General features: G+C 44.9%; 1 protein-coding gene across 1 annotated transcript in view; it reads right to left on the bottom strand.

The window, feature by feature from the left end:
• Positions 1–14,230, bottom strand: part of LOC147449772 (deSI-like protein At4g17486) — a 34,779-nt gene that overhangs the window by 16,883 nt on the left and 3,666 nt on the right. The gene's annotated exons all lie outside the window — the stretch shown is intronic.

Genomic DNA, 14,230 nt, shown 5'->3' with positions numbered 1-14,230 from the left:
GCTGTGTATTTTTGCAGGTTTAGGGTTTTGGCCCTAAACGGACCCTAATACCCCCAGGAGGTTCGGGGACGCAAGGGGACCGCTGTACAGGTGATCTGGCGCATTTTCAGGGCTGAAAACAGAGAATTCAGCGTGCTGCAGATTCTCGCCAGGTTTTGCAAAGTGCTCGTATGCGTCGGGAAAGTCGGCCAATGCGTGGGAATACTGACTGTGAAGGGTTCTAGTACAGTTATGCTGCCGAAATCGGACTGGAACAGTGGAAATTCAGCCGAGTTTGTGCGGGGCAGCTTGTAGGGAACCACAGCGTTTATTCCCTCTTTTGAACAATAAAGAAATACCGAAAGTGGCGCCTAAGTTAGGGGCCAATCTGGTGTCCGTCTACTCATACAGGTGCAATCTAGCAGCCTGTATCCCTCTCCCCTTTGTTGTGTCTTGAAAGTACAGTTAAAATAGACGACTAATAATGGGTGAAAGCTAAATCAAGGTTTAAAGTAAAGTCTACCGCCCTTTTTGGATTGAACAGGCCGGTTTTCATGGTTCCATCGACGGGGTTAAATCACTTTTTCCCATAGAAGTGTGCCTTGGTCAGTTTTGGGCTTGAAGACACAGGGGATCATAGACCAGACACAGGAAATTGCAATTATGGCTGACAGACGAGATGATGTGACTGAAGAGGTTTCCTCTTCACAGGGTCAACAGACACATGAAGTGGGTGAGTCCTCAAGACCACCACAGACGGATGATGATATATTCAGGACCCGGTTGGCTACTGCTGTGGCTATGTTCAAACAAGTAATGCAAAACCCGAGGTTTTTAGCCTTTCTGCAACCTCCTGTTCCGTCTCAGCAAGTTGGGTCACTGGATCATATTCAAAAGCCTGTTAAGGCTCGAGCACAGGTGATTCATACCGCACAGTCAATGGAAACACCTGTACACTTGACGGAGAACATGCAGTCTCCACAACCTATGCCTAAGGTGCAAGAACAGGTGGCTGAGATGCCAGTCTTTCAAGCTGTACCAGTTCAGCCCGCCACTTTTCAGCAGCCTATAGCTGGTTCTAATGGGCAGGGAAGCAACCTACAGGCTATGCAACAGGTCTTCCCACCACCTTCAGTACACCCTGGCTATTTTGGAGGTGGATCCGTATTCCAGAGCATGGCTGGTCATGCACCTGGAAATCAATTTTACACGCCAGGAACAGTGTTTGGGGGTGCTCAAACGATGATGCCTAACCCCATGTACAGTGTCATGGGTATGCAACCAGGGTTTCAGAGCACTCAGGGCCAATTTGGGATGCCACAAGCAAATTTTGGTATGGCTGGAATTACAAATCAGCAGCCAAATATGGCATTTCCAGGTCAAGCTAATAGCGGCCAAGGAACACAGATGAACCCTAATAGTGTTCCCATGTTTCAGTCACTTCCATATGACAATTTAACGCCGCTGGAGAGGCCAACTCCGTACAAAGAAGGTGGCAAAGGTGTGTCATTCACGATCTTTACAGGGTTTGATGACAAGAAGAAGGCTCTCTCATTCCTCCAGCAGTTTGACAAGGCCTATGCAGGGGGAAACTTTACAGAGGCTTCAAAGGTCCGCAAGGCAGCCACTTTCTTGACAGGGAATGCGGGACAATGGTGGACAACTTTATTGCTTCAAGGGCAAGCTCCGTCCACATGGATTTACTTCAAACAGATTTTTGCAGCAGCATGGTTATCTGATGACTTTGAAGCAGATGTCATGACAGAATGGCACCAGCTAAATGCTGCCACTTGCAGAAATCTGGATGATTACAATCGGAAGTTTTGGAAAGCTCTACTTCCAGTAACTTCCTATAGGTTTGTGCCATTGACAGAACAGATTGAAAAATACTGTTGTGGCCTACCTAAAGGATTGAGAAAGTACTGCACGAAGACAAAAGTCACTACTTTGACGCAGCTCATCGAGGTAGCAAACACTGGCAATGGTTTGCTCAAGGGAGAAGATTGTGAATTTAACACTGGCGTCAAGGCAGGATCAGGCAAGAAAAATTCAGCCAAGAAGCACGTTCCCAATGAGGCTCCTAAAGGGACTCAGGAGTCAGCCAACGCAGGGAAAGATAAAGCTACCGCTGAATCAGAAAAGGGACCAGCGAAGAAATGGAAAAGACGATTTCCTCGCAAGTCAGAAGAGCAAAAGAAGGTCTTGAGGACAGAGAACAAATGCTTTATATGTGAGCAGCCTGGCCACATTGCTTACAATTGTCCTACAAAGAAAAGGCCAGCTGATTCTGATGACAAGGAAGACAAGAAAGGAAAGAAGCCCATGGCTGGTCTAGTGCCAGATATGGTGGGCGACAAGCCAAATTCAGATGCAAGTGAGCTTTGCAGAGCATGGGGAAAGGTCAGGGATCAAACAGTGCTTATCTTCTTTGATCCAGGTGCCAAAGCCAACTTTATTTCCCCAGAATTGGCTTCAAAGTTGGGAATCAGACCTGAAGAGATGGGGTATACAGCAGAGGCAGGTTTGGCATGTCCTGGCCATACAGAGGCTGTGACACCCATCATTGGAAAGTTGCGTCTACATATCCAGTCCTATGTAGATGCTGAAGAATTTTACATCATGCCACTGGACGGATGTGATGTGTTGCTAGGTATTCCTTGGTTGTTTCGTGTACAGGGAATCATGGATGCCTACAACAAAAAGATCACTGTACAGAGCAGGGGAAAGACTCACATTCTGGATGTAAAGCTTAAAGGGGAGTCTATTCCTACTGTATCAGCTTCTGCTATTACTTCTGTAATGAAAAAGCATCTTTCTGCGTACTTGGTTTTTGCACGTGAAGTGTCAGATTGTGATGAATCAAATTTATCTGTGCTAGATAAAGAAAGGTCAATGTTTTTACAACAATACAGTGACTGTTTTTCCGATTCATTACCGTCTCAATTACCGCCAGAGAGACCCGAGGACCATGCGATAGATTTGGTGCCAGGCAGTAGCCCACCAAATAAGCCTCCGTACAGGGTTAGTGCGGCTCAGCAGAAAGAGATAATGGGCCAAGTACAGGAGCTGTTAGAAAAGGGGCTGGTTCAGCCTAGTTCCTCTCCATTCTGTTCTCCAGTGTTGTTGGTGCAGAAAAAGGATGGCTCATGGCGTATGTGCATCGACTACCGTGCACTGAACAAGAATACCATCAAGAATAGGTTCCCTATACCTAGAATTGATGATATTATGGACAAATTAGAAGGAGCAGCTATGTTTAGCAGGATAGATCTAAAGAGTGGGTACCATCAGATCCGCATTAGATCAGAGGATGTGCACAAGACTGCTTTTAGAACAACGTTTGGCCTTTACGAATTTTTAGTGATGCCCTTTGGTCTCACAAATGCTCCTGCTACGTTCAATAGGATGATGGACAGAATTTTCCGTCCACACCAACAGTTTGTTGGTACATTCTTTGATGACATGATAGTCTACTCAAAGAATGAAGAGGAGCATAGGCATCACTTGGCCATTGTGTTCAACGAGCTACGCAGTCATAGGTTGCTCATCAATGCAAAGAAAAGTGAGTTTTTTCTAGAAGAGATTCACTTTCTGGGACACATTGTCTCAAAGCATGGTGTCAGAATGAATCCTGCAAAAGTTGAAGCGATCAAGTCATGCCCAAATTTGAAAACGGTGCATGATGTCCGAAGCTTTTTGGGACTATGCTCCTATTACAGAAGGTTTATCCGAAATTTCGCTGAGATTGCTTCACCTTTACATGCTCTTCAAAAGAAGGCAGTCACCTTCAAATGGACACAGAAAGAGATTTCAGCTTTTAATCTCTTAAAGGAAAAGATGACTTCAGATCCAGTCATTGTGTTGCCAGATCTTAGGAAGTCATTTGTGGTCCAGTGTGATGCCTGCGGTAGTAGCATTGGTGCAGTGCTAATGCAAGATGGCAGGGTAGTAGCCTATGAGAGCAGAATTTTGCAAGGGCCAAAGATGACCATGCAGGTCTATGAGAAAGAGTTACTGGCTGTGATTCATGCGCTCTTAAGTTGGAAACACTACCTGCTAGGTGCAGATTTCGTTGTCCAAACGGACCATCAGACCTTGCGATACTTCTTGACACAAACAAAGTTATCTGAGAAGCATATGCGATGGGCAAATATCTTGTCCATGTTCCATTTTCAGATTGTGCATGTGGAAGGCAAGAAGAACGTTGTGGCTGATGCCTTGTCAAGGAAGCCACAAATTTCAGCTGTGTCGATTCCTTATCATCATGAACTTGATGATATGAGAGAACAGTATGCAAATGATGAAGATTTTGCAAGGGTCTTCGAGCAACTAATGGATGGACAACGTCATGAACACTATCTTCTCAAAGATGGGTTCATGATGATGCATGGCAGATTGTGTGTCACAAAGCCATTGCGACGCAAAGTTATGGAAGAAAGTCATGTCCCACCGTATGCAGGGCATCGTGGTATTGATGCTACAGTTAAAGCGGTTGAGACATTCTTCTATTGGCCTACATTGAGAAGGGATGTGGATGCCTTTGTGCAAGAATGCCTAATATGCCAAAAGGTCAAGTTTGATAGGCAAAAGGCACCAGGGTTATTGCAACCACTACCTATTCCAGATAAACCATGGGAAAGTATTGCTATGGATTTTATCTTTGATCTTCCGAGAACGCAAACAGGACACGATGGTATTTGGACCATTATTTGCAGATTCAGCAAACATGCTCATTTTATTCCTGTCAAGAAGAAGATAAAGCCAGATCAGATGGCACGCTTGTTTATGAGCAATATTTTCAAGTATCATGGCATGCCACAGTCGATTGTTAGCGACCGTGATCCACGCATGACAAGTTTGTTCTGGAGAGGTTTGTTTGAGAATATGGGCACCACGCTCAAATTCTCTTCGTCATTTCATCCTCAAACAGATGGGCAGTCAGAAGAGGCAAATTCTACTGTCCTAGATCTGCTGAAGTGCTATGTGTCAGAGCATAAAGGAAAGTGGGAGCAGTATTTGCCATTGGTGGAGTATGCATACAATAATACAGTGCATTCATCAACTGCCAAGGCACCTTTTGAGATAGTTGAAGGTGGCAAGAAAGTCCCTCCCATACTGCATACAAAGGACAAGATATTTGAAGCAGATAAGTATGTTCAGGACATGGATGAAATGTACAAGAAGGTCAAAGTGGCCTTAGAAAAGACTCAGGCAAAGCAAAAGAAAGCAGCTGATCGTCACCGTCGTGAAGTGGTATATTCACTTGGTGATTGGGTGCTTTTACGCTTTGAAAAGGCAAGGTTAAAGAAGATGAAGGGCAAGGAAAGACTGTTTCCAAAGCTCAGCATGCGTTACTATGGGCCTTTTCAAGTATGCGACATAATCAGTGATGTTGCATATAGGCTGAAATTGCCTGACAGTTGGAAGATTCACAATGCGTTTCATGTGAGTCTTCTCAGACCCTGTGGGTGATGTGCTAGAAGATATGCCAGCTGAAGATCAGCCGGAAGTCGAGGAACTTGACGAGATCTTGGTCCCGGAACAGATTTTGGCACACAAAGAAAGGAAAGTGAAAGGCAAGGTTGCTAGGCGTTACTTGGTAAAGTTCAGAAACTATCCACCAATGGATGCTAAGTGGATGGAAGAAGGTGAACTTGCAGAGTCACCAACTGTGTTATCACTTTACCTGGAAGCCTTCGGTTTGCAACCTACCTTGACCCCTTGAGTTTCAAAGCTACATGGATTGTCAGTGTGACAATGGCTTCTGAACAAATGATGTACAAGGTATTTAAAGTGAGCTCAAATGAAATACCTGTTACATGAATGTTAGAGCTGTACAGATTGTCAGTTTGGCAATTGCTCTTATGGAATGTCCAAAAGTTTGCTTAAGTGCTATAGAAGTGAGTATTTCTTGTCAGTTTGTCAAGGATACAGTGATTGCTTCTATTGAAGAGTACATGTGTAACTGCATTCTTAAACTGTCGGTTTGGGTATGCTCGAAAGTGTTACGGGATCCAACATGTACTATAAGACAGTGGCAAAATGTGCAGCTACCATTTTGTCATTGGAAAGTTAGTGACTCAAAGCAATGGCAGAGTGCGCAGCTACCACTATGTCATTGGGACAGGGTTCACACGCAGGCAATACATGAGTCCACGAGGTGTTGAATACACCAGGGTTGACAATGAGCATGTATGTGTCGTATATGTGTCGACAGGTGTTGAATACATCAATGTTGACAGTAAGCATGTACGACATAGATGCAAACGAGGACGTTTGAGATTTCAAGAGGGGGGTATGTCACCAACATGTGACTACTATCTATCCTTTTTGTTGATTTCTTTCTTATTATCTATTTACTTTCACTTTTTGGAAACACCCCTCGGGAAATCTAACTGCCCTGCATTGCATAGCTAGTGTGGAACTGTCCAGAGGGAGTCCATGCCTGAGGGCAAGAGAGCACTAAGGTTGGACAAGGACTATGGTTAGCCAAGTGGGGTCATTGACTAGCCAAAGTGGAATCCTTTGCTACAGAGGCTACATTTCAGTTCTGGATGTGGCCGCAGTGTACAAAGAGGGTCGGATGACCTAGAAAGATACAATGGCAGCATCTCCTAAAATTTAGGGAACTGCTATTTTGGGACCTGAAAATGTGTTGACGTCATTACCTCCGGAATGACAAGGGGAACATTTTCTTACTCTGCCGTGAAGTCAAATGGGCAACCGGTTGGGAGATTTTTAGGCGGCAACCCCGAAACGGGAAAATGCTTGTAAATGTGCCAAGTGGCACATTCTGGTGCACTTGCCTCATGCAACAAGAAGTGGCGCTGAATTTAGGAGGGGGAGAGCCTCATTTTCAGTTTTTGTCACAGGTTAAGAGCTATGGAGTGCTTGCTTTCCCTCTTATGCACAGTGCGGTGCCAGGAGTGATGCCCTGCACGCTACGCACTGCCCTCTCTCTCCCCTTTGGCAGTATGTTATGCCCCACTAGTGGGCTCTTCATTTGACCAATGTACAGTTGTGTGGGTTCATGCACGATTGCCGAGGCAAGAGCCTCCTGCACAGGTACTGGATTAGCTAGCGGCTAATCCCCCCGCAGGTACAAGTGAATTCAGAGAGGTTTCACGCCAGAAATCTCGTCCGATTCAAAGGGCAAGTAGCCCTACAGGTGCGGGAGCTCGAGGACTTGCTACGGATGCGACCGGCACGCGAAACGGAGCCCGAAACAGTAAATTACAGCCTGCTGTGTATTTTTGCAGGTTTAGGGTTTTGGCCCTAAACGGACCCTAATACCCCCAGGAGGTTCGGGGACGCAAGGGGACCGCTGTACAGGTGATCTGGCGCATTTTCAGGGCTGAAAACAGAGAATTCAGCGTGCTGCAGATTCTCGCCAGGTTTTGCAAAGTGCTCGTATGCGTCGGGAAAGTCGGCCAATGCGTGGGAATACTGACTGTGAAGGGTTCTAGTACAGTTATGCTGCCGAAATCGGGCTGGAACAGTGGAAATTCAGCCGAGTTTGTGCGGGGCAGCTTGTAGGGAACCACAGCGTTTATTCCCTCTTTTGAACAATAAAGAAATACCGAAAGGGGCGCCTAAGTTAGGGGCCAATCTGGTGTCCGTCTACTCATACAAGTGCAATCTAGCAGCCTGTATCCCTCTCCCCTTTGTTGTGTCTTGAAAGTACAGGTAAAATAGACAACTAATAATGGGTGAAAGCTAAATCAAGGTTTAAAGTAAAGTCTACCGCCCTTTTTGGATTGAACAGGCCGGTTTCACTACCTTTGGAGATTGGATTTCCCAGGAACGACCACGATGTACTCTAAAACCAAAGTTCTATAGCCATTGCGAGGAACTCGGTGTTTTATGCCCACATCAAGCATACAAAGATACAATTCATGAAAAGACCAAGGATGGCTCTATTCGACTAGAATACATCCCGATGTCGAATAACCTTGTTGATATCTTCACTAAACCTCTTTCGCAGGCAACATTATCCTCTCATGCCAACTCCCTTGGGCTTGTTTCTCGTTCAAGAGCTGAGAGGGAGTTCAATTTCTTTTTCTGATTGTGGCTCCAACATCTCCCAAGAGTAGATTAGTGAGTGAGGGCCGTTTTGTGACTATGCCCGGCCATATCTAAGGTAGACGTACCTTTTCTCGACAATGCACTCCACAGTGTTGCCACCCAGTAGGTTGGCATTGTCAAAGTCGACGATGCGGAAGCGTAGAGACCACGGGGAGTGAGCACACAAGAGCGAGAGAGAGAGAGAGAGAGAGAGAGAGAGAGAGAGAGAGAGAGAGAGAGAGAGAGTCTCATGAACCAATCAACCTTGGCAATGAATAACTGAATGTGGATACAATGGAGGCAAGGGGTTGCTTATATAGCAAGCCTAATAAATTGCCCTACCCAAGACTTTGACAAATAAGTAAAATAAATACCTAAAAGCCAAACTAAATAATAGGATCACATTGGGCAGTTCACTTGAGATGCCTCAAGTTTAACACCCTCTTTGCAGCTCATAGTGGACATCAATAGTGAGACCAAGTCGATGAAGAAGCTACCATGGACACCCCAGCACCGGCCGGGATACTGGATACACCTCGGTGTTACTCTCCTCAACTTTGTACCTGAAAGTAATGTCATCTTGAGCATCGGTTGCCTTTGTAGAAACTTTGAACTGTAGACCATACTACGTCCAATAATCCCCATTCGTGAACTGTGAACATATCACATCCAAAATATAAAACTCCAAGATAATGAACTGTTGGAACACATCCTGTCCATAATCTGACCAACAACAATGAATTGGCTAGCCCATCCATAGTGTTTTCGACATCTGATTGGTTCCCTACCAAATGCATGTGCATTGAACTTCAACCTACGGATCCAAACACCAATAACTTGAACTCCAACACAAGGGTCCAAATTAAATATAGGGAGCATGGATTGCCCCTCTCTGCCACTCACAAGCCTCTCTCTGGCTGAAGCTAGTGGTGACACCTGTCATTTGACTAGAAATCTGACGTCGAGGCCATTATGGCCACCGCCACGAGTGCCATGCTGATCTCCTCAGTCAAAATCTTTATTACCGTAATCTTTGTCCAGCTTGCCTTTGTCCTTGTCTATCTATGAGTTCCTGCTTTTGCCTTTTGTAACTAAGTCAGACTTTGTAAATAATTAATTTATTTACGAGAAAAGAATTATCTAATTAGTTGTGTGCACACCAGAATAGACCTAGGAGTTCCAAGGCCTCAAGTGAGCCTAAATGCGGGCTAGAACACCTCAGAGGGACCTTAGCAGAAATTACCCTGAAGCCCTAGTGATTGGGAAATCGGGTCTTCAGAAAGGGGTAAGCAGTAGCCTCAAATTTTAGGCTCAAGAAAAATACGCGCGTCAGTACAAGCACATGAATGAGATGGGGTCCTTAGAACAGTGACCCTAAGACTAATAAAGCTAATAAAACCTTAGAGTAAGTTTCGTTAAATTAAATTTAACGGTCCGTGCCCGGGCGGGCGGCCGGACAAGTGTGAACAAGTAAAGGCGGTGCAGTGCCGGTGCGGCATTGCGCCGACAGACCTTTGGTGTTCTCATAAAAGAATCATTGGTAGCAGTTGTTAGTTAGTTGCACATTTTTAATTAATGAGCTAGAAGTTTTTAAAGTCAAAAGTTGAATGGTTTTTAAGTTTTTAAAGTAAGTGTGCCAAGTGGCACACATACCAATGCAAACTAACTCTCTCTCACTCTCACTCTCACCCTCTCTCTCTTCCTAGCGCCCCCTCTCCCTGATGGCTATTTAGGAGGCCCCTCTCCCCCATTTTCAGGGCTGGCAGTGCACCTACCCCCCCTAATGTGAGCGTGCTCTACGCGGTGGAGCCCTCCATTGAAGCTTGAGAGCAACCCCTTGCGACATATGTGGTAGCCTTGTGCTCCCATTGTCAAGAACAAGGGATCTCACAGTCATAGACACCTTCTGGTGAAGTTTCATCGCGAGAAGCTGCCGTAGACGCTCTCTTAGCAGAGTGCGGCTGCTGAAATTCTCTGTTTTCAGCCCCTAATCACCTCGATTAGGGCTGTTTTCAGCAGATCAGCCATAGAAATTCTCTTCTCTCTCCTTATCCTAAGTCTACATCAAGTTTGGCGCGATTCCATCACGAAGAAGACCTCTGTTTCGGCGTAGGGGTGTGCACAGGTAAGAATTTCAGGTAATGTGCAAAAAATTACAGCAAGCATGTGCGTGTGCATTTTGCTTGTTTCTCTTTTGTGTTCGATGCATGAATGAATGAGCATGAAGGCAACACATAACGGAAGATGGACTCTCCTCTGTGAGAGCTTTCGATGAGCTGTTTCGGAAGATAGACTCTCTTTTCGAGAGCTTCCAACCAGTCTCGCAGAAGAGGGGAAATCCCCTAAGCAGTAAGAAAGTGGAAACACTTTCTCAGTCAGTAGTTAGAACAGAACAAAAGAAAGAATAGAGGACGGGCGTATGCCCCGTTCCTGTGCTTGTAAAGATTCTCCCTTAGTAATAAAGATATTCTCTTTATGGGGGGGGACTAGCCCATCTTCTAGTCCCCAATGAAGTGTCAAGTTTTCTCGCTCCATCTAATTCTCTTGAGTATTTGAAGTGCAATTAAACGTCAGTTTACGCTTCCGTATTTTTGTGACACCTTTGGCTTCAAACTACCGAGCCAAACAAAGCATCGATTCACAATTATGACTGTGGTCGTTCCTCTCGAGTATCGAGGCAGCTAATTGAGTACCGGTACTGCAATCCGTGTCCAACCGACCTTTGCCATTGTCCTCTAGCGAACTCCTCCATTTGCTTTTGACTTCATAAACTCGAGCCAAACAAATTGTCAAGTTCCTTGAGAATTGTGCCAGTGTACAGGCCGCTAAATGGATGGTTGACAATCCGTTATCCATAGGTTTTGGTTGCTTTTGGTCGTTGTTGTCGCCGGTCTCGAGAAAGGGGATGCCTCGTTGACGTTGCAAAACTTGGTATTTCATACCTTCTCGCACTCTAATAGGCCGCAAACAATCCCAAGCCGCACGAACCACTCCTCTGCACTCCAACTTCCCGCCCTTTAAGCTCCAAACTGGTTGCTCTGCAAGAGTACTCCGAAGCGCCTTTGAAGCCCGGCTTCTCCTTCAACTCAAACCTCAAAGCTTGCTTGAAGCGTTTCAAAACGCTGAGGCATAAGAGGAAAAAAAATTGTCTCTGCTATCTTGCTAGGCTACTGGCCCAGCATTTCAAAACGCTGACCACAGTGCCTTTGAAGCCGGCGGGCAAGGAGCAGGGTTGTGCTCGGCACAACGTCTCAAAATGCACCGGGGGGGGGCTGGACGTCTCAACATGCGGTCGATCAGGAGGAGGGGGATGTAGCGTTTCAGAACATGCAACAAAGGAGGGTTTCGCGGGTGCATAAGCCCTGGCGTTTCAAAACGCAGGGCAACAAGGAGAACAAGTGCGATCGGTAAAGAGGGACAGGGTTGGGCATTTCAAAAGGCTTTGGCCATCTTCTCATTAAATGGAGCGTTGTCCCAAAAACACCACCAGGGCACACAGCTGCAAAAACCTCCTACGTTTTAAAATGCTGCGATGGAGCAAGAGGAAACGCCAAGAGCAATATGAAGCACCGTCTCTTCTAGGCTTCACAACAGTGCTGGTTCTCTTCACCTAGGCCTTCAAAAACAGAGACTTCGCTCTGATACCATGTCAAAGTCGACGATGCGGAAGCATAGAGACCAAGGAGGGGAGAGAGAGAGAGAGAGAGAGAGAGAGAGAGAGAGAGAGAGTCTCCTGAACCAATCAACCTTGGCAATGAATAACTGAATGTGTATACAATGGAGGCAAGGGGTTGCTTATATAGCAATAGCAAGCCTAGTAAATTGCCCTACCCAAGACTTTGACAAATAAATAGACTAAATACCTAAAAGCCAAATTGAATAATGGGATCACATTGGGTAGTTCACTTGAGATGCCTAAACTTTAACAAGCATGAGGCGACACCCCTGTTCCTAGGGTTTCCCGAGGTTAGAGTCTCCAATGTTTTGCACTTCTGCTACAAAATGTGTGTTGCAGGTTTCTTGCAATAAGTCACTGGCCATTTTCACGATTGTGGGGCTTTTATGCTAGGTGGGGCAAATCTGTGATTTCCCTATATATGCAGACCCCCCTTTACTTTGTGGCATGTTGTGATCAGTGAGCAGTGGTTGGGTTACTTTTCAAGCAGTCTATGCTTGGAGCAATCCAAGCTCAGCTAAGAGGGCAAATTGCCTATTTTAATGTGATACCAGACTTCACTATTGCTATTGAGAATCTCGTTTATAGCCTGAGTTGTTATAACAACTCAGATTGATAATCTAAGTATGCACAATGAACACAAGGCCATGGCAATCAAATAAAGAGTATATTACCGAGCCATGAGACAGTCAGTTCAGCCAAAGTAAATACTACAGACAGGAAAAGGGTTTCACGACCTTCTTCCAAAGTAGTGGTAAGAATCACACTTATAAATCAGAAATGGTCAAATCGGATGAAATGCACTTCCCTAAATCATGGACTTTAGAAGGGCCGAAGATTGTGGCCACTAGTAAAGATATATCCTCAACCTACGAAGACAAAAGTGGAAACATACATTTTGAAGTTTCGAAGTCGAAATGGTAAAACTTACCAAAACACCTAGCAATGAATCCAACATGTTGGGAGTATGTGCGCTTGATTTTGGAAAAAAAATGTAGAGCAAAATCAAATGTTGATTCTGCGTTCAATGAAAAAAAGGGAAAATGAAGCACAGGTAGTAGCGTTCGTCGATAGCAGGTGTGATGCTAGCAGGGAAAAGGGGCGTGAGAGCTTGGTGCCCGCCGCAAGTGCTCACTGCTCACCTCCACCTACATCCAGCACGTGCGCATGCCATGCAAGGATAATTTTTTTATGTTGCACGATTGAGTGAGAAGACGCCAGCAAGGCGTTGTTGTGGTGGATAGCAGATGGTGCTCAAGTATGAGGTTCTTGACGTCCGCAGTTCGAGTCTGTCATTAGGGAAATTTTTAGTCTGTCTTGCAGATGGCGTCCATGAAGACTCTAACAGAAGGCATCTGCGAAGATTCCAACAATTTCAATTAGAAACCTACTAGTATGTTGGGATTATATAAAATAACCCATCGAGATATATCTCGACAATACAATATACTAGTTTCAGAACAATCTGAGGAGGAACGACATCGACAACTGGAATCTCAGAACTCCATAAAGTTAATCTCTAATAAGAGATTTCTCACTACTACCTCTACTCTCTAGAGTTTCTTGAGGATTAAAAACCCCGAGAAGTTATATCCTCCATGTACCATGGTACTATATACATGGTCAGAGAAACTAATCTTGTCCCTCAAGTATTGTGTAGAATTTCATCTATCTGTGGGTTATGGGTTTTTTGGCGATCGCTTTTAGGCAGTTGTTGCATTGTCTGTGCATGGGCCGCTTGTAAAGAGTTAAACTCTTCGATTTGAGTAGCAAATTGATCTCTCGGCTCAAGTTCTCTAATTCTTTGGAATCTGGATTCTATTTCGGTTATGGTTACATGATACATGCTCCTTGGAGCTGTAACCTCTTGTGGTGAATATCTCATTCTCCAATCGAGTTGTCTATTACTAGACGTTGGAGAGTTCCTAAAATCTCCTCTTCAGATTGTTCTGAAACTAGTATGTGTATGTAGTATTGTCGAGATATATTTTGATGGGTTATTTTAGATAATCCCAGCAACACAAAACAAATCCAGAGAGATGACTGAACTCTAACAGTTCTGACCCGTACATTACACACACATCAACCTTGCATTGTACCCCCTCTGACTTCCAAACTGAAGACTTTATCTCGAATCGACACCTTACGCTCATCAAGTACTACCACCATGCCAAGTGTGAAGCTCGTGCATTGACAAGATGTGATACCCAAGATGAGGCACAATAAACATTCCTCCACCATCTAGAATAAGCTCCATAGTCCCCTCAATGTGTACAGAAGCCACATATCTGTCTCTAAATCTAACATCACCTTCGTACAACCTCAAATCGCGCATCCAATCACCAGAAGTCACGTCTCTTGTAGCACCATTGTCAATAATCCAACCACAAAAGATGGGCAAGGTAACTCACTTTCCTGCTCCAAAGGCAACCAATCTTAAGAGATCTCCATCTGTGTAAAAAAGGCAAGTATCAAGGTTGCGGTTGAAGACTCTGATTTATGCAAAGAACA

This window comes from Adiantum capillus-veneris, chromosome 10 (assembly GCF_014529385.1).
Source record: "Adiantum capillus-veneris isolate H3 chromosome 10, ASM1452938v2, whole genome shotgun sequence".
Lineage (NCBI taxonomy): Eukaryota > Viridiplantae > Streptophyta > Polypodiopsida > Polypodiales > Pteridaceae > Adiantum > Adiantum capillus-veneris.
Note: the sequence above shows the minus strand (reverse complement) of the source record. Positions and strands in the feature narration are given on the sequence as shown.